At 34.0% G+C, this 23,580-nt stretch overlaps 1 protein-coding gene across 14 annotated transcripts in view; it reads left to right on the top strand.

Annotated features, from left to right (window-relative positions):
• Positions 1-23,580, top strand: part of Src42A (Tyrosine-protein kinase Src42A) — a 261,953-nt gene that overhangs the window by 108,428 nt on the left and 129,945 nt on the right. For 3 of the 14 annotated variants that reach the window (XR_010951292.1, XR_010951291.1, XM_067775730.1), the window contains exon 1: positions 11,447-23,180. The exons of 6 other annotated variants lie outside the window; for them this stretch is intronic. The gene's annotated coding sequence lies outside the window, so the exon portion shown is untranslated. 5 more of the 14 variants (XM_067775729.1, XM_067775726.1, XM_067775725.1 and 2 more) reach the window with 5 other exon arrangements.

Below are 23,580 nucleotides of genomic sequence, written 5' to 3'. Positions count from 1 at the left end.
GGATGTGCAACGACGCCAGTCTTTTGTCTGCAATCTTCTTTTTTCGTATCACTGCCCCAGTCTGAAATTCTCTGACCCTTTTTATTATCCATAACAAACAACGAATTTTCTTTTGTTACCTTTTTATTAATGCATATTCGGCATTTTAAAGGCGACTGTGTTTAGCTTCTTCTCACTTTTCTGTATTTGTTTGATTGTTTTTGAAATTTTACTGTTATTTTCTGTCGAAATTGAGATGATAAATACCATAAATTCCGCACATTTTTGTGTAGGTCGTCGCGTCACCTTAATTTAAATTTTATTTCAAATCAATTTCCTTGTTTTTTTTTCCGTCCGTACGTCTTCTCGTGTCCAATTGTAATTATTCGTGAGTTGATCAAATACTTACTTTAGTGCGACTATGCGATGACGTCGCAGTTTGGAATTTCCTAATTTATGTGTGTTTCGTATTATCTACCATTAACGTGAATATTAGTTAATATATTTGTGTATGCATTGTGATATTTTAATTTTTATCGGATACATTTTTTGTCTTTTCTCTTTTAGGTAAGTACTCACTATATGTTCAACCCTTTTGTTGACTTGTGCAACGTCACGTGACATACGTATGTATGTATATAAACATTTATGTTTAGAATGATTCAAAAAATATTCAAACACCCACAAACAGGTAAGTGCATTCAGGAAATAATTGATTATCTGGTACTATAATTGGGACATGGGATTTGGCTATGCATTTTGATTGGGAAACAACGATTGGGCTATGTATTTTGATTGTTTTTCAAATTCCAATGATACAACTGAAGCTTGATTGCATGAAGTATTGACCTATATTTTGTGATTCAGCACCATTATTAATGTTACGATGAGTATGTTTAATTTGTTGAAAGCCATTCAAAAGCTTTGTACGCCCGTCTTCATCATACTTCGAACCTGACTACTTTAGTACAGTCCTGAAATCATTCAATACATACAAAAATGCCTAATATCCTACTTAGTAATATTTAAGAAAAATTACTTATTTATATATATTCACTTAAAACTAGAGACCGCAAATAACAGTTTCAGAACCGAAATTGTCAATAATAACAGATTTTATTTATTTTATTTTCAAATATCTACAATTAACATTAAATAACGGTACAGCTGGTTGCATTTTCTTACAAAACAATTGTTTTGTATGCAATATACATATATAGTTTTTGAAACAATCCCGAAATGCTCACAAAATGTTTCCTTAAAAAAACAATATGGTTCCGAAATGATCACGAAGTAATCCCGAAATGGTATCGAAACTATTCATGAAGCAATTTCGAAACGTTTCTGAAATAGTCGGGAATAATCCTAAATTATCACGAAATTATCCTTAAAACAGTTCCGAAATATTCGCAAAAAACTAGCGGAATGATTTGAAATTCGTCTCGAAATGAACTCGAAAAGTATCCCGAAATGATCTCGAAATAGTACGGAAATATTCCCAAAATTATTTCAAAATAGTTTGAAAGGATCACAAAATCGTCCCCAAACAAAAATTCCGAAACGGTTCTACATGGGATCCGAAATTATCCAAAAAGTATCCCAAAACAGTCCCGAAAATAGTATTTTAACGATCCTGAATAGTCATAGAATAATTCCGAAATGATTTCAAAACAGTCCCGCAATGATACCAGAACAGCCCCGTAAATAATCCCGAGTAGTCATCAAATTACCCAAAAACAGTTCCGAAAGATGACGATATGGTCCTGCAATGATTCCATGATGATCTGAAATTGAATGTAATGAAATTTTGTGATTCGTGCCCGCAATACTTGGTGTAAAACAGATCTGTTCACTAATGATTATTAATCCTAGAGATTTCTGGGTTAATTGATTATTTTTTGAGAATTCATTTAATGATAGGTTATCATTACCTAAAAATTACACGATTATTCAAAATTATTAAGTGAGTTAATTAACTGATTTAATAATTTTGATTACTTTTCATTTCTGTTTGCAATTGTTTTTAATTTCATCACTTCTCGGAAATATATTTAAAAAATAAAAAGTGTTGAAGTTACGTGCCCAAAGAACCGTGGACTCATTTAATATTGAGCTACACCAACCAAATGTGGTAAAAACCCCTTCGACCCATTCGTAACCACACGAGGCTTCAGACAATGCGACTTCCTGGCGTGCATATACAGCTGACATTATTATCATTAACTTAAATAAATACGCCGTAAGATATGTAACAAATGAGCCTTATGACGAACGAGGACAACACTCACGTCTTTCATTCATCAAATAAAGAATAACCACTCCCTGTTTACGGAAGTTCCACGAACCTAAGTACTGATCAAACAATAAACCTTTGTCGAACGAACTTCATTTTACCACTTGCTTTTAAGGGTTTGCTCTAAAAAAAAGACACCTAAGTGTCTCTGATTTCATGTCATTCAAAATAAACAAAGATTCATTTAACTGACAACCGTTATACAAACAGATGTAAAGTTGCTGTCAATTAGTCCTCAGCTTAAATGGTATTAAATCCTAATTGATTGAGTAGTGTTTACCACTTGAAACCAGCCCTCGTGCAAAGTGAATAACGTGACAGCGATTAATGAATGTACATAATCGTGGCGACTAACAAAAGTACGACACTGCTGCCTAAACTTCAGCAAAACCGTTATATATCCAAGCGTAAATATTTAATTTAAAAGTAAGCTAGTGTATTAAAAAAAGGGCGGAAGTTTAATATGAAACAACTTTTGTTAGTGCTTATTGAATGAAGATGATTACAAGACTATTTAATCTTTATTGCAAAGGAAAAATTTATGCCGTTTTGAAATCTGATTGGTTTTATTTTTTGTTAAACGAGTAAAATTTGCAAATCTTTGAAGAAGAATGATTGCGATCACTTTTTCATTATATGTATTCCTTGATTTTAATCACATTGTTTATTAGAATCAACCTTAACCACAATTCCTGTTTAAACTTAAAAATTTTGTAGTAATGATGGTAAAAAAAAGGGAAACACGCTCCAGTTCTAGAACAAATGCAATCCAATTTGATTGCAGTCGTAAATCATATGCAATCAAATTGGCGCCATTATGGCGCCAGCGTTTTATTATATTGTTCAAAGGGAACTAATTTTGGGCTTATTATTTTACTCGAAGACTTCATAACTATGATCAATTTGTTTGCTAATTGTGTATTTCATTAATCAAAAATATTTATTATTTTATTAATCGGAATGATGCCACAATGATACCAAAATAACTAGAAATTATTCTGAAATAGTCACGAAAATAATCTCGAGATATTCAAATGAGATCATCAAATGATCTCAAAATGTTTACAACTTGTGTTAGTAGTTGGCTAAATTAAGTTCAACTAACCATTTATTTCTTAATCAAAATTTTTTTTATTAATACGATTCGGATGATTCATTAATTACACTTAATTATGAAATTATCCATAAAATCATCCTGAAATTCTATCGAAATAGTTCTGAAACTATCCTACAATATTCCAAAATAGTCTATAAAGTAATTTGAAAGTGATCCGGCAATGCTTTAGAGTTAGATTCGAAATACTGGCCAGATACATCCAAAAGAGTCCCGAATGGTCTCAATGAACCGGTAAATACGTAACTAAAACTATTTATAAAAATTATTAAAGACTATTATAGAATCACCATTTTATTGCTATTGAGGTTTAAGAAATGGATGCCGATCACGGATCGTAAAACACGTTTCGGCCCCTGTTCTTCAGCCATCCCAAAATGCCCAGGAGAATCGGAAATCAAAGAACAAATAGTATATACATTATTTTGTAGGCTATATAAAGTAATGAATCATTTACCATGGTTAGCCATTCACTTTAATATTGATTAACCAAAGACACAATCAGTGGCTAATAATCACTTTGATATCAGAGTTGATTAAAAGTTGATTAACTTACTATAAAATAATGATTAATAGACTTCTTGAAAAATGTATTTATAATGCAACTTGTGATTGCAATTAAAATTTTTAATCGTTTCAGTTATTTGGTTGAAACCAATTTTTTTTTCAATAAGAATGAAATTGATTGCAGTGAATGATAAACCATTTAATTCAATATTGATTCGGATAATTAAGACATTAGCATTGGGTAATTAATCTCTTTTATTAATATAAATCGATTATCTTGTGCTAAACTCAAAGCTACTGCTCAATCGATATGTCAATTAATGGTGCAACTTTTGTGATTGCATTTATAATGCCTAATCAGATTTGGTTGCAGTCAAATTGCTTGCAACAACAATTGCCTAAAATCAATGATGTTCTATTTAGTCCAAAATAAGTTTGAATGTTAATTGAAATTAATCAGCAAATCAATCAGTGATTGATGAATAAATTGATTGCAATTTTAATCAGCTACGGTAACACTGATCGAAGGAATGATTTGAACGGTCGATCAATAGGCCCGAGAAATGCAGTATTATTTTCAACATATCGAACAATTTTCGGTCTCTCATTATGAAAAATGCTTAAGACCAGCCACTTATAATTTTGCAAATGGGAAAATCCGATAAATGAATAAAGATAAAGTGCGAAAATCTTCTTCAAAAGCACATGCTTCACATTTCGCAAATCTGCGATTGATAAAGTAATATTACCTGCAAACGAATATTAGGCGTTCATTAGACGAGCTAAAATAAATTTATTCAACAATATAACAAGTTCATTAACGGAAATTTTATTTGAACATGCGAATTCTTGGCAATTTATGTAGAAATATATTTCTACGGTTTAGAGCTTGTTTACTTTTTTAGTCATTTGCGGCGATTGCTGCCTTTTCTTTTTATTGGCGCTGATAATATTTATAATGATAAACAGTCATAACAATGCTGTTAATGTTAACTTTTCACTTTACTCTTTATGCTGTTGTTGTTCTTGTCGTTTACACGTTGTTTGACGTTGTGATGCCACATTAATTTAGATGACATTAATAATATTTTCGCATTGATGCATCACCAGTCGAAAACGGTTGTATAATAAGCAATGTCGTATAAGCGTCATAAATGAGATTGATCTCAAATATGATTCTCTTGCTTTGTGGTTACAATTTTTTTTATCTGATACAAATGGCGGAATTGAATTGAATTCGTGTTTTAATCTTATTCAATCATTTGAGATTTATTAAATCAACTTATGACGTATGAGCATATTGCCATTAATTAGGTACAAAGTACTGTTTTCCTGACTTTTTAAACTTATTAAGTAATAGCATTTGTGCATTCCTAACGTTTATTGTTGCGTTATCTTGTGATTTGTATTAAATTGATTTCTGGTTCTAAAAAATTGTAAAATCTATGTTCCTAGGCATTAAGTATAAATGACGTTACTAGACAATTCGTCGTCACAATATTGTCTAATGTTTATGTTAATTGTTTTTAATTAATTAGGAAATATTTTTTTATGCGAAACGTAATAATTGGCGACTTCGGCTACGTTTTTGTAAATTTATACTCTTGATTTATTTAAATAATTAATTGCGTGATAATTTAAGGTAGAAAAGATTAAAAAAATATTTATTTACATAAATAATCAAAATCTTGATCCATTAGGCTTGGGAATATTTAATACGCACTTATATGGTTAAAAATGTTTGTATTACTAAATAGACTTTTAAAACAAAAATCACAAAACTTTATAAAGCTATGTTGGGATATTTCAGCTCTTCGGCTGGTAAACTCAAGACGAACCAATGTTTCTCTTTTACGCGTTTTGATAAATTTTTTCCTTCTTTAAGAGAGACACTGTATTTTTCCCACAACATAAAAGAAACCAAACAGTTATATTTACTGTTAAATGACATACTTTTGTTTTGTTGTGTGATAGGCTATATTTTACGTGAAAATATATCGTCTCCCTGATGAAGGAAAATATTGATCAAAACGAGTATGATGGGCTAAAATTGTATTTTATATAACTTGCCGAACATAAAGCTGTAGTAATAACTTAACATTGGCCCATAATAAGTATTTTGACAGGAAAGTTTTCAAAACTGGGGTATGAGCTTTCGAAGTTCGAAATTTAACCCTTCGTTAAAACGTGTATTATTTTATGTAATTATATTTAGCTATACATATTTAGAAATTACTATCCTGCTCGTGGCAGACTATTTTGAGAAAAAAAGTAAATTTCACCGCATATTTTTTTTAACAGTATCTTAGATATTCTATGTTTAGCGTCTTATGAGGGAAAATTCAACTGACACAGCTATTTGGACGTATTTTGGAATGTATGTATGAACAAAACAAACTATCGTTTAATAAACTGTTGGCGGCATATGTCTGAAGCATTAATTAACATGAAATGGTATATTAACTTTGGTCCGATGTTTATAACGTTGAGAAATATAGAAGATAGACTCACCATTAAGTATACCGAATTGATCAGGGCGACGAACTGAGTTGATATAGCCATGTCCGTCATTCCGTCCGTCCGTCTGTCTGTTTGAACACAAACTAGTCCCTCAAATTTTGAGATTTCTCAATGAAATTTGGCACAAGGGTGTATTTTTGTATTATATTAGACATTTGTCGGATCCGGTAGGATCGGACCACTATAACATATATCTCCCATACAACCGATCGTTCAGATAAGACGATTTTGGTCATTCTTGCCGCAATTTAGGAAGTATACACGTATAACTCGGTGTTATATATTCTAATATATCATAGAAGATATCCTGAAAAAATCACTTTGATTGGAGCTATATATAGTTATATCCGATACAACCGATCGTTCAGATAGAAAGATTTTTGGCCATTTCTCCCTTAATTCAGAAAGTATAAACGTGAAACTCGGTGATATATATTCTAATATATCATAGAAGATATCCTGAAAAAATCACTTTCATCGGAGCTATATATGGTTATATCCCATACAACCGATTGTTCAGATAGAGAGATTTTTGGGAAATTTTTCCCTTAATTTCCAATATAAAAGCGTTAAACTTGGTGATATTTATTCTAATATATCATAGAAGATTTCATGAAAAAATCATTTCGATCGGAGCTATATATAATATATATCTCATACACCCGATCGTTCAGATGAAAGATTTTTAGACATTTTTCCCTTAATTTCCAATATAAAAAGCTAAGCTTGGTGATATATATTCTAATATATCATAGAAGATTTCCTGTAAAAATCATTTCGATCGGAGCTATATATAGTATATATCCCATACAACCGATCGTTCAGATAGAAAGATTTTTGGAAATTTTTCCCTTAATTTCCAATATAAAAACGTTAAACTTGGTGATATTTATTCTAATATATCATAGAAGATTTCATGAAAAAATCATTTCGATCGGAGCTATATACAATATATATCCCAAACAACCGATCGTTCAGATAGAAAGATTTTTAGCCATTTCTCCCTTAGTTTCGAATATAAAAACGTGAAACTTGGTGATATATATTCTAATATGTCATAGAAGGTTTCCTGTAAAAATCATTTCGATTGGAGCTATATATAATATATATCCCATATAACCGATCGTTCAGATAAGGGGGTTTTTACCATTTTTTATTTTATATTTATCTTAAAAATCGTTTAGGTATGTACTTCTGTTCACTATATATTTTTTATCTTATACATCCGATTGTTTGTAGAACGGGATAAGATTATTGTTCAGCCCAATTCATGAAAGGTATGAAGTCCCGTCCTTACTTGTTTCGATGTATCATTGTGCGCTGACAGATGAGTAGATTGCATGTATTTGCAGGGAGAGCGGCAAATAACGCATCACCAGCGCCATCTAACATTCAAAAGTAGCCAACTCTGAACTTTTGTTGCAAGCAAAGGATAAGAAGAAGAATTTGACACTTGTTTTGGCTATGGGTATTTTCAGACTTTACAAGTGTTATTATTTATTACATTCGTTGTGTCTAACGTTTTTCACAATTATAACCCGCATTTAGCAAATGAATAGGAGGCAAAATATGTTAGAAAGTAATTTTCTTGTATAGTGAGAATGTTTATAACTAGGGTGACCATGCGTCCCGGAAATCAGAGACATTTCCCGTCCCGGTTATTTCCGAAATGTCCCGGATTTTACTGAAGCCAAAGTAAGACGAGAAAAGAAACCGATAAAGTATTTTTTGACGAAGACAAACTGTATATGGATATATCGTTGATATCAAAATGTAACTTTTACAGCTCGGTAGACGCATACTCATAGAATATATAGATGTCGTTAGTTTACTAAAGTAAGCACAAGAGCAACGGCGGGGTATACACTGATTAACTCTAAATTACATGAGCACATGAAGCACAAGTGATTTGTCGTCGCGCGACTTGAGTAAGTATGTACGCAAACGAACGGCATTATAACCCATTATTATTTGTCATCGCGCGAAAATGTGCCAGAGCGTGCGCCGACTGGTTGTGATTGGAATTGGTGCGAATCATTTGTTTACGCTCTCATTTTTTTCGCTTTTGCGAGGGATTTACCTCAAATTCGTGCTGCCTACAATCACAGATAAATCCCTCGCGTCAGCTTGCCCCTGAACAAGGCGTCCAGAATTGGCGTCCGGACGATCTGGTCACCCTATTTATAACAGAGCTTCGCGAATTTTTTTCAAATAAATGGGAAAGCCAAAATAACTGCTACATTAGTCTAAAGTTCTTTTATATTTACAAACGCAACATCTTGCGCGATTGTGACTGCTCACTTTTGCATCAGAACTCATGACCATGAGAAATTTCATTGTGACGCGGCCATTAGTGCATCAAACCGAAGGTTGCAGCTGACGCTCTTCAGAACATAAACAATTCTTAACAGCGAAACCTTACAAATGCATGAAAAACTAGTCAAATGTGTCTTTATCTGAGTATGGCTCTTTTATTTGACTTTTAGCTGGTTCTCAGTTAAAGGCAATTACAGCTGGTAGTATAATATTTTGAGAGCTTTGTTTACTTAGCTGGTACTATACACGGCAAAAAATGTATTTATGTATTACTTATTAATTTTTCGTAAATATTTGCTTTTTTAGTTTAACGATTTGTGTAGGGAAGTATATAAATAAGTAGCATTGAATAGTATAAAAGTCGTTTTCACAATGTTAGAGCACAGTGAGAGCAACTATATATTTTTTTACAGCTGAATAGGCTTAATAAACCAAAAAACTATGGGGCACTTTAGCTGTGATATAGCTTAAACTAACTTAACCTGCCTTAATTTTTTTTTGATTTTGTTTCCCTTTTTTTTGCTTTTGAAACTGACCACGATTTGTAAGCCCCGCTATGAGATTCTCCAAGTGTGGGAGTTCCCTCCGCTTTTTCGTAAGACTGAATTAAGCATTATTTGGGATTCCAAAGCGCTCTTCCGCTAATAAGCCAGGCAACTACCCTTTCATGTGGTAAAAAGGATATGCCTCAAGTATCTGCTTACCGGCCATATAATTGTTGATACCGCCTGGGGATAGGGCGCGGAGTGTTCCTTCTACTTTCCTAGCTTTATATATCCGTAGTATAGGCAATTCATGTTTTCCACCTTTCCCATTCTGTAGAGATGTTTTACAAGACTGTCGTAAGAAAAATTTTAAAGATTGCGGCCTGGCACCTAGGCTAGGCATGGGCTGCTCCTGTTGCTACACTGAAAGAAAAAGACTAGCAAATCAACCGAAATACTGGTCAATTCAACCGAAATTTCTGTAAATTTTTATCCATCGCAACAAGAAGTTGAATCAACTGCGTACTAATCGTTGATTCGTAATTGACCGTTTTAGTAGTCAAATGAACAAAAAAAGTTGTTGCGACAGCTTTGTACGAAAGTACCTATGTTGCGGCAGTTGCAAGGCAGTGGAGTTTTCACTGAGAACTTTTCATGGCAGAAATACACTCGGAGTTCTTGCCGAATAGTGCCGAGGGGCGACCCCGCTTAGAAAATTTTATTCTAATTTAAAAACCTTATTTCTAAAATTTTTATGTTGCTTTCCCCGGGGTTTGAACCCAGGGGCTTCGGTCTGGTAATTGGAGCACGCTACCATCACACCACGGCGGCCGCCATATACATACGTAAATATGTGCATACATATAGTACACAGCATACATAAGTACAAAGTAGAGAGCGTAGTGAGCGTACAATTCTCTTTGAAATTTGCTCATATATTGACTGTTGATCGCTGTTGAAATGACCAGTGAGATCAGTTGTGTTAACAAAAAAATCAGTTAAATTGATTAGGAATCTGTAAATTTTAGTTAACTTAAGAGCGACAATTTCTCTTCTGTTGAAATGACTAAACTAGTTTGTTCGCTTGACAAAGAACTCGGTCGAATTAACCATAATTCCATCAATTTCACCGAATCTCCGTTAAGTCAAGAACAACAGACCCGATTTGTTGATTTGACTAGCACCATTTCTTTCAGTGTATATTTACCTAAGATTAACCGTGGGTCGTTTCGGTCGTTAGATATCTCAGGTAATGCGTCAAGATGTTAAGCTGGTATTGAAGCACCTTGGAGGAGCGTACCTCAAGAATGGCTGGAAAAAAGTTGGGGTATCTTTTGGCCTTCGGAAGCAGAACTAGAGTCCTTCCATCCATCTGGTATCGAAAAATCTTGCTTCAATACATGTTCGGCAAAGACCCAGCAGTTATTTGCAGCTAGCATAATATCCGTGGCTATTCCGTCAAGTCTTGCGGTTTTTATGGTATCATGTAACGCAGGGCTCTTTTGAGCTGTTCTTCATAAAATAGTTCCACGTAACGCTCTTCTTACACATCCTTTTCAGACTTTTCTTAGTACAAGAATTTTTCGCAAAATGTTCACCATAATATGATGAAAACGAATGTGTTACTTTGAACTACCACGAGGTTCGTTATCTCCTGGTTGCTGTAGCATCTAAAAAAAACTCCTGCGTTTTTCACTTTTGTACAGTGTAGTTTTTCTAAACCAAATGCAAAACCCGGGTTAAACTCACGCCTCCCAACTAGCCACTCATGCTATGCAATCAAACTTAGTACAATCATACTGAGTACACATGAGCCAACCACGAGCGCGCATGATAATGAGTATTAACAAATACCAAAATGTGGCAAAGAAAACTGTTAAAGCTCTCATGTTAAGCTCAAAATCAGTCAGTTGTCTGCTAAACGGTGAAGTTAAAGGTTGTGCGAATATAAAACACGTAAAAGCATTCGTGAAACAAATCGTGTACTAATATACATATATACTAGCTTCAATAATTAACAAAATATAAATATGAAGAAATTTTAAATGTTTGCTTTTGTAAAGCAAATTTTGTGTTAAAATACTACAATAATTGAAAAAAAAAATGCAAATATTCGATAAAAGAAAACTGATACGCTGTTAAAAGAGTATCTAATTTTTTCATGTTTGAAAAAAAAAATTAAAAAAATTAAACACTTTGCTTGAAAATAGACGACGATATTTATTGGTTAGTAGTAAAGTATTTTGTTGAAAAAAAAAAAAAAACCTTAGAACGTTGCATTGAGTACACGATCTTACGGGTGATCGTATGTATTTGAAACAATGAAATATAGTTGCAACATTTCAAGAACAAATTAAAACGAAAACATAAAAATACCAAATAATAATATAAATACCAAAATACAAAAAAAAAAAAAAAACCAAAAACCTAACAAGAAAAACTTCAAATTAAGAAACTATGAAAAATTTTCAAAAGCATTGAAAAACTTATAAAAAAAAGTAAATAGTTGGCCTTTGCTTAAGTCGGAAATATGCAGCAATGCATTGCAGCAATAGTGCTTCGCTTGATCGTTTTTATGCATTTTTAGTACTCGTTCAGCTAATGACCATTTCCGTTTTTGTGCCTGTCTTCTTTCTGTGGTTTTCGTTATTATAATTTTTTTTTTACTTTGCTTTTCTTTTTTTGTTGTTAGTCATGTATCCAATATAAACCATATAAAATAAAAAATATAACTAAAAACATTTTCTAATTAATACGAGCACATATAAACTGTTTTTGCTTCGCTGACTAAGTAACTGATTGTTGACTGGTTTTGCTTTTGCTGCTGGCATAAGTATTTAATTTAAAGGGATTGTGAGCCCGGCAGTCATGGCTCAGCAGGTGTTTAGACCATTTTGGTTTTTTTTTGTACGAAGAAGCCTAATTATCGTTAAATGTTACAATGAACTTATAAAGTGTTATATTTCTTTGCAGTCAATTTATTTTTTACTTTATAGTTAATTTTATTAACCAATAATAAAAGCTTATGTTTAAAAAGTTTTTTTTTCTTTAATTTTATTAGTTAATGTAAGTATTGTTTTCAATAAAACCGTTTAATTTAAAAACTTTTTTTTAATTATTTTATTTTCAAGTTTTTAGTCTTTATTTAATTATGAACATGTTATTTCTCATTTTATTTAGTTCATTTAGTGACTCATTATTACAAGGACTCTTTCCTGACAATTTGTTACAATCTAAGTCCTCAATACATAATCCTTCCAAAGACTTTACTCGACTCGAAGCCACGTATGCTTGTCCCTCCTCGAACTCCAAAGTGTTTTGATGTAACTGCTACCGGACTGTATGTAATATTTGTTCCAAATATGAGCCAAATCGGACCACAAATACGATTTTTTGAAATATTTCGATCCATGCGCCACCTATCGCAGTTTTTTTAAATCTTATTATTGCATTGTCATCGGGTTCTGAACTATATTCCCACTTTCAAGCTTAAAGCTTATCTGGAAGTTACTTAAATTTTAATTACAAAATTCGTTCACAACGGCCGCCCTGTCAAGTCAAGCTAAATAAAAACGTTTAAAACAAAGAGTTGGTGTATAATTTATAAGTTTAAATTAAATAAGAATAGCAAAAAGGTTAAACGAGTTATACAAAACACTTAATCTGGGAGATAGTCTCTACACTTTACATAAATTAAAAAATTAAAGAGACTTTTTGAAAACAAATTTTTCTTTTATCATTCAAAGTACCCCAAATTTATCAAAAGTAAAAAACTAAATAAACAAAAAATTTAGCGAACGAAAAAACGTTAAATAGTTTGGGAAAATTTCAAATAACGCGGCCTCTGAACGGGCAAAGTTATTTTAAAAAATATATGAATGTATGAAAAAGAAGTGATTTTGATGAAAAAAATATATTATAAAATATAAAAAAGATAACAAAAATATTAAAATGTTGTAAAAAGAATAAAAGAATTAAAAAAAAAATGGAATAGATAAAAAAATAAATAATAATATATATATAATAAATAACTAAAAAAACTTTATAAAAAATGTTAACAAAAGTTCATTTAACGAAATATGAAACAGAAAGGGGGGTGGAGCCGAGTGTAGAAGTCCACGAAAGTGGGGAAAGCTTCTGACCGCCATTCACCTGGGAATGGCCAGAGCGATTCTTTTGCATGCGGTTCAAGCAGCTCACTACTGCCGGTGGCTTGCGGCCAAGTATCCTCTGGGATACCGTTTAGCGGTGAGCTAATGTGAGAAGGCGACAACCTGACTAAGCCACTCTGACATAATCGGTTTAAGGGCTAGTCGTGGAGATCTCATCGGCAGCGTCTGTACACTTTTAGGTGCGGCTGCAAGCGGGCGTCTGTTTTGGAGCAAGTGGCTCGCTATATAAACGTGCAAGTAATATTTTCACCCCCGCTGAGCGGGTGCGGCGCTTGGCTTGGGACCCGCCACGTAAAACCATACTCCAATGAAATATACCAACAAGCCTCGGATAAATACACTTTCTACTGATGACGACCATGGCAAACGTTTGAAGGACATTGAATTGAGGGCATGCACCTGGAACGTCCGTTCCCTGAATGGGATTGGTGCAGATGCCCGGCTGGTTGATGTCCTAGGCAAAACAAAGTCTGACATCACCGCCATCCAAGAAATGCGTTAGACGAAGCAAGAAAGAAAGAAGATCAAAAATTGTGACATCTACTGGAGTGGCCATACGAATAAGCGCAATTTCGGCGTCGGATTCGTGGTGGGAGAGAGACTTCGTCGCCAAGTTCTGGCGTTCACGCCTGTGGACGAGCGTCTCGCCGCTATCCGAATAAAAGCAAAGTTTTTTAATATATCATTCATCTGCGCCCATGCGCCGACAGCGGAGAGAGACGATGAGGTGAAAGACACTTTTTATAAACAATTAGAACGCACATGCGAGCGCTGCCCCCGTCATGACATAAAAGTCGTGCTTGGCGACTTTAACGCCAGGGTGGGCAAAGAAGGTGTTTTTGGCCCTATAGTCGGAAAGTTCAGCCTACACAATGAAACTTCTCCTAATGGACTGAGGCTGATTGACTTTGCCGGTGCTCGAAACATGGCCATATCCAGCACGAGGTTCATGCATAAAAAGATACATCAAGCTACATGGCCACTGATCGAAATACTCGCAATCAGATCGATCACGTTGTGATAGACGGACGGCATGCCTCCAGTGTTTTAGATGTGCGCAAGATCCGAGGACCTAACATCGACTCGGACCATTATCTCGTTGCAGCCAAAATACGCACCCGCCTCAGCGCGGCTAAAACCAAGGAACAAAAAACACAAGGAAAGCTAGACGTCGAAAAGCTTCAATCACAACAGACTGTCAATGATTTGGAAACTCGACTCTCACACCTGCTCTCTGAGAGCACAACTCATCCTGAAGGAATACAGGAGCAGTGGGAGCATATCTCCAAAGCACTTCGTACTGCCGCCGAGGAAAAAATTGGTTACCGGTGGCCACGAAAAAACAACTGGTACGATGAAGAATGCCGCGTTGCAACCGAAAGAAAAGAGCTGCCTACAGGGCTACGTTAAAAGCGAGCGCAACAAGAGGAGTGTGTGAACGCTATCGTGAGTTGAAAAGGGAAGCGTGACGCCTTTTCAGGAAGAAAAAAGTAGAAGCAGAAAGGGTGCGGGGAGCTTGAGCTGCTAGCCACCAGGAATAACGCCTGAAAATTTTACCAAAAAATACGGCGACAGACGGAAGGTTTTAAGACCGGGGCAAACTCCTGTAGGAACTAAAACGGCAACCTTGTAACTGATGTCCATAGAGTGCTTAGATTATGGAGGGATTACTTCTCTGCTCCCCTAAATGGATGCAGCAATTCACCGCGCAGAGATGAAGAACCCGATCACGCAATCGATGATGATGGAATATATGTCCCCCCGCCCGATTATGACGAAGTTAGAATAGCAATAACCAGATTGAAAAACAACAAGGCCGTGGGCGCTGATGGATTGCCTGCGGAGTTATTCAAGCACGGCGGCGAGGAGTTGGTAAGGCGCATGCAGCAACTTCTTAGCAAAATATGGGCGAACGAGTGCATGCCCGACGGTTGGAATTTAACTGTTCTTTGCCCAATCCACAAGAAGGGGGATACTGCAAAATGCACCAACTATCGTGGAATCAGCCTTCTTAATATCGCATATCGTGCGAAAGATTGAAGCCCACCGTGAACCGGCTGATTGGACCTTATCAGTGCGGCTTCAGACCTTGTAAATCTATCATCGACCAGATTTTCACAATGCTCCAAATCTTGGAAAAAAAACCCGTAAAAAGAGAATCGACACACATCACCTCTTCGTCGACTTTAAAGCCGCCTTCGACAGCACGAAAAGGAGCTGCCTATATGCCGCTATGTCTGAATTTAGTTTCCCCGCAAAACTTATACGGCTGTGCAAAATGACGTTGAGCAACACCATCAGCTCAGTCAGAATTGGGAAGGACCCCTCCGAGCCGTTCGAAACTAAACGAGGTTTCAGACAGGGTGACCCCCTATCGTGCGATTTCTTTAATTTGATGCTGGAGAATATTATACTAGTTGCAGAACTTAACCGCACTGGAACAATATACTATAAAAGCGTGCAATTACTGGCATATGCTGATGACATTGATATCATCGGCCTAAACACCCGAGCTGTTAGTTCGGCTTACTGCAAACTGGAAAAAAAACGGTAAAGATGGGTTTGATGGTGAATGAGGACAAAAGGAAATACCTGCTGTCATCGAGCAAGGAGTCACCGCATACGCTCCTTAACAACCACGCTACTGTTGGCAGCCATATTTTCGAAATAGTAAAAGACTTCGTTATTTGGGAACCAGCATCAACACTAGCAACAACATCACCACTGAAATCCAGCGAAGAATCAATCTTGCCAATAAATGACTTTGGACTAGGTAGGCAATTGAAAAGTAAAGTCCTCTCTCGGCGAACGAAAATCATACTCTACAAGTCACTTATCGTACCCATCCTGCTATATGGGGCAGAAGCATGTACCATGACAACATCAGATGAAGCGGCTTTGGGAGTGTTCGAGAGAAAAGTTCTTCGAAAGATTTATGGACCTCTACGCGTTGGCGATGGCGAGTACCGAAGAAGATTTAATGATGAGCTGTACGAGCTATAAGCAGACATCAACATAGTCCAGCGAATTAAAACGCAGCGGCTGCGCTGGCTAGGCCATGTTATGCGAATGAAAGATGATGCTCCGGCCAAGAAAGTGTTTCTATCGGAACCCGTCTATGGAAGCAGAGGTAGAGGGCGGCCCCACTCCGTTCGAATTAAGTAAGTAAGTAAGAAACAGAAAATTAGCTGAAGCAATTTTAATAAAAAATTGTGTATATATAAATTCATAAGTATAATAAAAACAAAAATTTTAAATGTAAATATAGTAAAAGTTAGCGAAGAAGAAAATTGTAAATGTTGAAAAGAAATATAAAACGAAACAAAAAAAATTTTTTTTTCACTTTGACTAAATGCAGCTACATTGGAACACATGAGCGTAGAATAAATGTCGTCATATGATTTCTACGCTTAAGAATCGCACGAGTAAAAATTTGATATTGCCTAGGGGACCCAGTTTTCTATCTACAAACTTTTTTAATTTGACTCGGTTTTAATTTTAAACTTAACTGAACAGAAAGCCTAAAATATCAAAATTTCTAAAAAACTAAAAAAATTTAAAAGTCTAGTAATAGAAAATCAAAAAGTTTCCATACTTGTAGACACTCCTGGTTTTAAAAGAAAACGAAAAAGTTTAAATATATTCATTATTCACATTGCATTCGAAACCTGCCTACCGACCGCACAATTTTGCTTGCTTTTTAAATACAATTGTAGACTTACTTAATTAATTGGCGCTTAACCGTTTAAACGGTTATTGCCGTCCAAAAGACGCGCCAGTCGCTCCTTAGACTTACCTGGTTTAATATTTAAACCAAGTCCTTTGCACACGCTTTGAAACAAAATTTGGTTTGACCATATATGGCTATACTAAAAAATCTAAAATTTTTAACATTGTATATACCTAGGCATCGACCTCGTAAAACTACTGCAAAAAACACGGCGCCATCGAAATTATTTTGGAACGATTCTGAACACATGTTGTCAATTAAAACTCACTCGCTTTAGGCATATTTCATTTCATACGACTCACATTTGATTCTCATGTCTTTATATCATGTTTTGAGTTTTAAAACACCTAGAATGGCTTAAAACAAATAAAGTTGATCTTGAAAACTAGAAATGTGTGAGTTATTAACATTCCGGGCAGTAAAGGATACACCCAGGTTCGTTTCCTAGGTCTTTCGTCTTTCATCAAATTGTTTGATTCTACGTATTCTTCCTTTTAACTCTCGTGTAACCTGATTGTTACACGAAAATCCGTTTAAGTTTCTTTTACATTCTATTTAGTGATATCTCGGCTGTATTTGAATGTTTTTAATTTATGTTTTTTGTTGATGTTGATACTTTTTTAAATCAAGTCTTTAATAATTTTTTCTCTTTTTTACTTTGTATTTACTATTTAACAATTGCTCATTTATGTGTGTCTATATATTTCTTTGCCAATATGGTCTCCATTTCCATATTTTGCACCTTACTTATTGGATATTGTTTCCTTCTTTTTCATCGTTTTGCTTACGTATTAGCTTGGCTTTTTTACATTGCATTCATATAGCTGTTTTTTGCTGCGCATTTTGTTTTTTGCTGTCTTATGTGTATTGCTTTTATGCAGAGCTAAGCTAAACGTGCGAGCGAGCAAAAGATCGAAGAAATCAATGCAAAAAAAAAAAAAAAAACAAGTTTTTATTAGCTAAAAAATATTAAATTTTTTGCATACGAAAAAAATGTACATACAATTACACGTAAATAAACATTTTTAAAGCGCTTAACGTGTTTGCTTTTTCGCTGCTATATTTTTACAATATAAAAAATTTCTTTGCAAATAAAATTTTCATGCGAAGCATCAAACAAAACTGGTTAAAAGCTGACAACAAATAAAAAAAGTCAAATTATGTTTGCCTTTTTTCTGTTTGTATTTTCTCTGTTGTGGTTGCCTTCTCTCTGTTACCAAGGGCCACCGCACTCAATTTGCTTTTATTTTTCTTTTTTGTTTTCTTTTATATCGTTTATGTTTTTTTTTTTCATTTCATTCTTGCGGCTTTCAAACTTGGTTGCCTCATGCAAAAATCTCAAACAACCAGCATGTCCAATGACAGACAGCCTCTTTTTAGTCTCTTTATCTCTGTGCGCTTGCGTCGCTATTTTATGTCATGCTGTGTGCACTCCCTTTTGTAGTTGTTGCTCCCCTCCTTTAGACTGTCTGTTTCATATTATGGCAAGATCAGCCCCCATCACCAGCTAACTAATAAATGTCTAACCATCCAACCAGTCAGCCAGTAAGTCAGCGAGCCAGCGAGCCATCCAATATGCCTTTGTCTGTTTTCATGTTAGCTAACAATTGGAAAAAATCGAGCTTAACAAGAATTGCAGAATTGTTGCCAAAGTGCACGCGAGGTATTATAAATATACATAAATATCGCTTATGTACTCATAAATATGGGTATTTTTTTGTTTAAGTCTTTCTGAGGTAAAATATATGCAGTATGTATTATATAGGTAGGATTATGTAGCTAGCATCGATTTGAGGTATTCTGTAGGAAAGTGTGTGCAATAGCTAGCAAGACCTGTGCGGTTTTTTTTTTAGATAAAAGTAAGTTTATACCAAAAATATGTTTAAAGTGGGTTTTTTAATACGGCTCATGGACCACTAGAACCTTTTAAAGGTCTGTTTCCACAATGCCCGGTTAACTTTATTTTAAATCAGAGTATATCTAATTTTCTGGTAATTACAATTGACAGTTGGGTTCTTACCATGTTTTAGTTCCTTAAAGATCGATAGACGCTTTCATTGTAAATATTTTGTGAAACATTTACTCTCACTGCATGAAAACGGGATGACAGCTGGCAAGACTGACATAACCCCGAAATACACAATCCAGACGCGGCAAAATCTCGATCATATCTGATATACAGATTCGACCAAATGACGACTATTTAAAAGCCACGAAATTACACCTGGTCACAAACAAATTCTCCAAACATAATTTGTTTTACCTACACATTTTGGTGCCCTTATTAGGTCAACCAAGTAAATTTATTATTCAACCGAGTTCGGTTAATCCATTACTTGATAAATTAAGGAAAAAATATGCAAATGTAACATTTTAATACTTAAAAATAGAAATATATAGATTTAAAAAGATCAGAACTAAAAGTAATGATGAAATGATAGCGGCACAAAAGGTTCAATGTGGTCATATTACCTTAATGGTACTTGTTACTGGAACGTACCGGGTCGATATCCACCAAAGGACCATCAACATCGAAAACAACTCCCAAACTTTCGGGGAGTCTCTTTATCGCTACAACAACAATGCTATGAAATGATAGCCGACAGCGAATAGTTAGAAGCAGTATAGAAGGTTCAGTGAAGAGATAAATGATTGAATTTAAACTGATTAATCAAATATATATATATATATATACCTCAAATGATTTGCATTTTGCGATGAATATAAAAATTAATTCTCGAGGAAACTTCTAGTTTGATTAGTCTATTACTTGAATACATTGATTAATTGAAGCGAATGATTTTTAATCAATAAAAATGCTTACTCGATTAAATTTCATTATTTTGTTAAATAAAAAATAGATTTAGTTGATTAATTGACTAATTTAAGTTACGATTAATCAACATTTTAAATAATTAGTTAAAAGCCAGCACACCACAACACAACTTAATATTATAATTTAACATAACTTGACATAACATAATGTGAGACCATGGCATAGCATGGCATACCATCAGAATTTGTAGCATAATATAACACCAAATAGCGTAAATAAAAGCGTGGCATGCATACGTGGCATAAAAAAGAACAATATCAAATCACACGGCATAATATAACACAACAGAAAGAACAACATGACAACATAAATAACATAACACAACATATATTAACGTAGCCACGTATATCACAACACAGCATAATAGAAAATAACATAACAAAACATGACATAAAATAACATAACAAAGAAATAACATACCGTAGCATAGTTTTATGTAGTCTCGCATGTCATAACATAACATAAAATAACATGGCATAACATAACATCACATACCACAAGACAATTTTTCATGACAACATAACAGCATTTATTTAGCGATCTCTAGAACTCAATTAAAACTTTTCCAAAAAAAAAATTTAACAAACTGCACTTTCGTTTCTTACATTCCCTTTTATAACTTCAATTTCCTACTGTGCAGTTTGCCCAGCTACAGCTTTGAGCTCCAACTGTTAGTTACTTCTTTCAGCAGTCAGTTGCGAATTCAATACAATAGTATATGCCATATGCCGTCACTCTTTTGTAAAAAAACTATGTAATCGAATTTACATTGCGTGTGCATGAGTATTAACATATGCACAAAAGTGCATATGTATGCACTAACAAATATACAAATATATGTATGTATATGAATGTGCAAAGTAAGCTTGAGTGCTGCATAATTTTTTGCGTTGCTATAGTTCGGCGAAAAATAATTAAAATTAAAAATATATATATTTACAAAAATATTGGCATGGCTTTTTTGAGAGACTTTTCTTTAATTGCCCGATAAATTATATTAAGTATAAAATATTAAGAAAAAAATTTAAAAGACAAATTTTTAAAATAAAAAAAAATTTTTTTTTTTTTCAAATCAATGAAAAATTTTAAAATTAAAGAAAATGAAAAAAAGTGTAAAAAATAACTATAAAAAAATTTAATAGAGACAAGTTATATGAGTTGAAAAAATAAAAAGATAACAAAATTTTAAGGGCTACCTTTATATAAATGGACCAAAAAATAGAAGGCAATTTTCCTTAATACAGACATAGTCTTGTTGAATTTTGACTAAAAAACTTTAATAATAGCTCTAGTAAAAGAATTTTGGGATTTAAAACTATAAAGGTGGAGCGCAATCTTTCAATTTAAGACAAACATTTATTAGTAATTTAAGTAATTCCTAAGTGAAAATTCTTATCTTTACTTATTTGTTCAAAATAGCTACCTGTTCTTTGGCGTTTCTCGGACGTACTACGTCTATATCTATATTCGGCTTAGGTGACTGTAGAAAGATGTATGTGTGCTACATATAAGTCGGTGAATTTTTATAGCTGTTCGATGTTCTTGATATTGGTGGAGCGGGTGAGTAATCGTAATCGTTGTTGCTGAATATGATAACAATTGTTGAGGAAGTAAGTTCAACACAATTGATGATGTGGTGAATTTTCATTGCTGGTGAATGTGCATCATAACAAGAGAATTCCACCTCGTTTGTCAGCTACTTAATTTGCACAGCTGTTAATTGTGGTGAAATTCGCATACGCCTGGAAGTCTAAAAGAATAGTGGTGAAAGTCGCATACGCCTAAAAGTATGCAAGGACGTGCATTGAGTTGGGCCTTCTAAGAGGTGGAATTCTCCAACGCCTGCAACACTCAAGAGGTAAGCCATGAAGGTATGACCTAATCTTCAAAATAGTTCGACTTGTGCTCAAATTTTTTGATCAAAGTTTGCACTGTCACCGAGTTTTAAACTTTATTTCAGGTTTCAAGTCTCTAGATATCCAGGAAGTTAGTTAAAAATGGATTGCAAGATTCCCAAATTAGAATTAATTTTCCTAATATCTCGATCCATGCGACACCTAGCGGATTTTTTGGATAAAATATTACATTGTCACCGGGTTCTGACTGACGGCTCAAGTTTCGTATCTCCAGCTCACCGGGAAGTTACTCAAAAATCGATTGCAAGATTCCCCTCGTTTTTCAAGGACTTGTAGTTACCTCACTTAGCGCGCCACCTAGCGGAATTTTATTTTCTGTAAATTGCATTGTCATCAAACCTCGAACTGTGTGCCAAGTTTCAAGTCTCTAGGTCACCGGGAAGTTAGTTAAAAATGGATTTAAAAATTCCCAAATCAAAACTAATTTTCTCAGTATATCGATCCATGCGCCACCTAGCGAAATTTTTTTTGATCAACTATTGCATTGTCACCGGGGTCTGTCTCACGGCCCGAGTTTCAAGTCTCTAGCTCACCGTTCACTTGCATTGTAATGTCTCCCAGATCTGAACTATGTTCTAAGTATCAAGTGTGTAGCTCAACGGGAAGTTACCGAAAAAGACTTTTCCGTGGGTTAACAATTCGTATGGAAATGAGGGGACAAACATGAAAGGCGCTTAATATAAAGGTAATAAAAACAAAATTAAGAAAGAAATAAAAAAAAATTAAAGCTAACAAAGGTTAAAAAAAATGTACCTACAACCAAAAGAAATAATTATTTAAAATAGCATGAAGTTTGCTGGTAAACTTTTCGATATGCAACAAAAATACAACTCCTAAAATTCGAAACTCTTATAGTTAGGCCATAAACAAAAATTTATGAGTGACCTAATAAAAAGCTGTTTTTTAATTTACATATTTTCCATTTTCCTTTCGTTCAGCTGTGCTAGCATTAGAAACAATACCTTGCAAGCAGTGCAACAAACTTAAGCAACATTTTTCATGTGTTTATAAACAAATGTCGCTTAAGTGAAAAACAGTGAAATAGTGAAACGAAAAAAAAACAAAGCGAGTAAAAAACGAATGAAGGTAAAAGAAATATACGTACACCGCGAAACTGTTACCATTAAAAGTAAAAGAATAAAATTTGCAAAATTGTGAGTGAAAAAAATAATATATAAATTAAAATTCCATTACTGCAGCTATATACTATTCGTCTTTGGAATAATACTTCAATGCCACAGCAGCCTGTAGTCGTGCCTCTACATATCTGCATGTCAGCAGCAATTTAATAACTACAACATCAGTACTACAGGTAATTATTATGCATTAAATGTACACATAGCCGAGCAATCCATCTTGAGCAGTGTCTCGAGTGGTTTGTTAATGCGCGCGCTTCTTGAAGTTACTGACAGCAAGCAAATAAAAAAGAGGTTTCGAAACCTCCAGATAAATATAAATTTATTTAAAAATTTCATTAAATAAATTAGAAGCGGGTTGTTTTGAAATTAGAAATTCAATTTTGTACCAAAAAAAAAAACAAAGACATGGAAATTAAAAAAAAAATTATTTCTAAAAACTAAAAAAAGTTATTTATTTATATTTTATTTTTATTTATAAAACAATTTAAAGAAACATAAAAAAATATTATAAACATAGAAAAAAGAATTATAAATTAATAAATTTAAAAAAATGGCTACAAACTAAAAAGAAAA

This window comes from Eurosta solidaginis, chromosome 3, assembly GCF_040869045.1.
Source record: "Eurosta solidaginis isolate ZX-2024a chromosome 3, ASM4086904v1, whole genome shotgun sequence".
Lineage (NCBI taxonomy): Eukaryota > Metazoa > Arthropoda > Insecta > Diptera > Tephritidae > Eurosta > Eurosta solidaginis.
Note: the sequence above shows the minus strand (reverse complement) of the source record. Positions and strands in the feature narration are given on the sequence as shown.